General features: G+C 29.2%; 1 non-coding gene across 1 annotated transcript; it reads right to left on the reverse strand.

The window, feature by feature from the left end:
* Window positions 1–838: 838 nt before the first annotated feature.
* Window positions 839–912, reverse strand: TRNAI-AAU (transfer RNA isoleucine (anticodon AAU)). Its single transcript has one exon. It is a non-coding gene; the product is annotated as a tRNA-Ile (tRNA).
* Window positions 913–3,470: the final 2,558 nt, after the last annotated feature.

Below are 3,470 nucleotides of genomic sequence, written 5' to 3' on the forward strand. Positions count from 1 at the left end.
CGTAGACTCCGACTGTTACACAACTACAGTTATCGCTGGAGAGGATTTCGCCATCTCACTAACCGCATACCTGGCATGCAGGCTAAGAACTCGGAACAACCTCGTCCCGGCTAGGCTATAAATACCCAATTTTGTTCACTTGTAACACGCATCTGATTTTGCATAATCCTTTGAGATCATTCACCGTGTACTCTTCATGCTATTTTTGCGAGATTATCTTTCTTTTTGTCTCTTGTAAGGATTGTAATCCGTTTCAGCATGGCTACATCAGAGGCCGACAATCAATAAAATTTCCTTTATCTTAATCTCAATTCCATTTTATTCATCGTTATTATTCTTTATTTTAGTATACGCACTTTGTATTAATTCGTTTGCTAATGGCCTTTAAGCATCAATTTAATTGGGTATATTCTAAAACTTTAAATATTAATAAATCGTTTTCAACCTCTCAGAAAGTTCTATGGAAAAACTATTTCATGCTTCCCGTAGAAGAAAGTGAAACAAAGAAAAAGAAATTAGGAACGAGGACGAAGAAGAAATGGAAAAGTGTTTTTTCTCCAAGGAAAAGACCTACTACCTTTTGTTGACAATTAACTAATGTCTAAATCATCATTTTACTAAAAGTCGTATGAACTAGTTTTCTCAGCAAGGGACAAATAATGATTGATTGATGAATTACTCCATTATTTAATCTTCTTTTGTATTATTTCTTCTTTTTCCTTTTATTGTGTTGTTTACTAAAGAAAACATCATGATTCCCTATCTTGATCGTTCGCACTTGTCAGTTGCTCATGAAACACAGAAACGGAGCAAGTTAAAAAATAAAACGATAAAATTATGGCCCATGCAGGTCTCGAACCTGCGACCTTCGCGTTATTAGCACGACGCTCTAACCAACTGAGCTAATGGGCCGTTGGTTATCGATTGTCAATTAAACCTTATGTCTACGTTGTTTCCGTTGGATCGTTCATAATCAAAGCTGATCATGGGCGGCTCAAGAGGCCATTGCCTTAGGGCCCAAATTTATTTTAACTTTTTATTATTATTATTACTATTATATACTAATTAATTTATATAAATAATTAGAATAAAGAAAAGTGTTACAGTATATTTTTGTTACTTGATTGAGGTTATACAATAAATTTATAAATTATGATAATTTTCTTTGCTCATTAGTTAGTATATTTGCTTTACTCTTCAATTTTATTTTTTTCTTTTATATATAGGAATTAAGTTATATATATCGACAACATAACAAATTTCTTTTATAATGTTATCTGAAACAACATGAACACAAAAACATTCATGCACCGATTTTCTTTTGGTGTAATTCGACATATTATATTAGGTTATTTACAATTTATTTTAGATATTCACAAATAAGTGTTACTCAATAGAATGAACTACAATCATCGTTTAAATTGATCAGACATAGTAAATATTGTTTACACTGTCAATACTCAAAACTTAAGTTATTACGTTATATACGTTTATTTTATTTTTTTCTTGTTTGTGATAATAGCCGAATCAAAATTTTCACTTTGAGTTTTGGACCTTTATATTCGATAGTCCACCGCTTTAATTTTTATGCTCTTTTCCTAATTTTTTTTGAAATTCACTTTTTTGTTTTAAATGATTTATTTGTTATTTAAAAAGCAAATTTTGTTGCTAGTATAAATATTTTATAAAATAAATTTAAGGGTCTCCGAATATAATTTCACCTTAGACCACGGAATCTGTTGAGCCGCCCTGCTCCTGATATCACGTGTGAGAAAGACAGTAGGTTGGCCATGACTTTCTACTGCTGGAGCTTAGTGTGTACAAATGGAAAAATCTTTTCGACTGAAATTATCTCACCTATTCATGTGCATAATCAATGTACATTTGGCCAGAAGTGAGACATCAACCATTATAAGTATTGTATTTATACACTACTTATGATTGGAAAAGACAAACGTACTCGTATACTTAGCATATATTCGTATGGAGTATATAATAACTTATGCAACAGATTTTGGATTGAAAACTTGCTTAATGATACATTGGTATATTTCTCTTTATGAAAGGTATTGGGCTTGGGCCACATTCTATTACCATTATTCAATGGTTGCTTGATCTATAAGTCGCTTTGTTTAACCTATTTCTCATTATTACGAAAAAAGATGTAAATTATCCAAGTCCAACTAATTTTTCTTACGGCAAAGGACCAAATATACCTTTTTACTTTCAAAAATGGTCTAAGAATACCCTTTGTTATACTATTGAGTTATCTATACCCTTACAGTCATACTTTGGGTTCAAATATATCCCTCATTTAAACGGAGGGACACGGTCAATTCTAAATATCTCCTAATTAATTAAAAAGACTCATTACCCATACCTGAAATTTTTTTTTTTTTTTTTTGTAAAAATTGGAAAAAAAATGAAATTATTTTTACTAAAAACTGAAAAAAACCAAAAATATATTTTTTTCCAGTTTTTACAAAAACACTGCTTTAGAAAAAACTGAAAAATATTTTCTAAAATAATGTTTTTGTAAATACTGGAAAACAAAAGGCTGAAAATCAATTTTCTAAAGCAATATTTTTTGTAAAAACTGGAATTTTTTTTTTACTAAAAACTGAAAAAACGAAAATATTTTTCCCCCCAGTTTTTACAAAAAACTGCTTTAAAAAAAGCTGAAAAATATTTTCTAAAATAATATTTTTGTAAAAACTGAAAAAAAAAAAAAACTAAAAAGCAATTTTCTAAAGCAATATTTTTGTAAAACCTAAAAAAACAAATATTTTCTTTTTTTTCAATTTTTAGTTAAAAATATTTTTTTCAGTTTTTAATTACTTTAGAAAACTGATTTTCAGCTTTTTTTTTCCAGTTTTTACAAAAATATTGTTTTAGAAAATATATTTCAGTTTTTTCTAAAGCATTTTTTTTGTAAAAATTGGAAAAAAAATTATTTTCATTTTTTTCAGTTTTTAGTAAAAATAATTTCAGTTTTTTTTCAGATTTTACAAAAAAAAAATATTATTTTTTCGGGTATGGGTAATGAGTCTTTTTAATTAATTAGGAGATATTTAGAACTGACTAATAGGACGTTGACATGTGTCCCTCCGTTTAAATAAGGGGTATATTTGAACTCAAAGTATGACTGCAGGGATATAGATAACCCAATAGTATAACGAGAGGTATTCTTAGATCATTTTCGAAAATAAAGGGGTGGATATATTTGGCCCTTTGCCATTTTTCTTATGCCATTTAGAACCTGAAGTATGGGATTTTAGGATTGCCTAAAGAATGCTAGCTAATATAATAGTAATTGGCCATGGTTTCTGCAGTCAAAACATTAGTAGTAATTTGTGGGAAATGAAAGCTTATTTATATTTTAGCCTTCTTAGCTTCATAAACATAGTTGATACCTTGAAAAGACATTGATGCCTAATATGGGGGGCAAACAGGCAGGTCAAGTCGTATGG

The sequence above is a fragment of the Nicotiana tomentosiformis genome, chromosome 10 (assembly GCF_000390325.3).
Source record: "Nicotiana tomentosiformis chromosome 10, ASM39032v3, whole genome shotgun sequence".
In the NCBI taxonomy this organism is placed as follows: domain Eukaryota; kingdom Viridiplantae; phylum Streptophyta; class Magnoliopsida; order Solanales; family Solanaceae; genus Nicotiana; species Nicotiana tomentosiformis.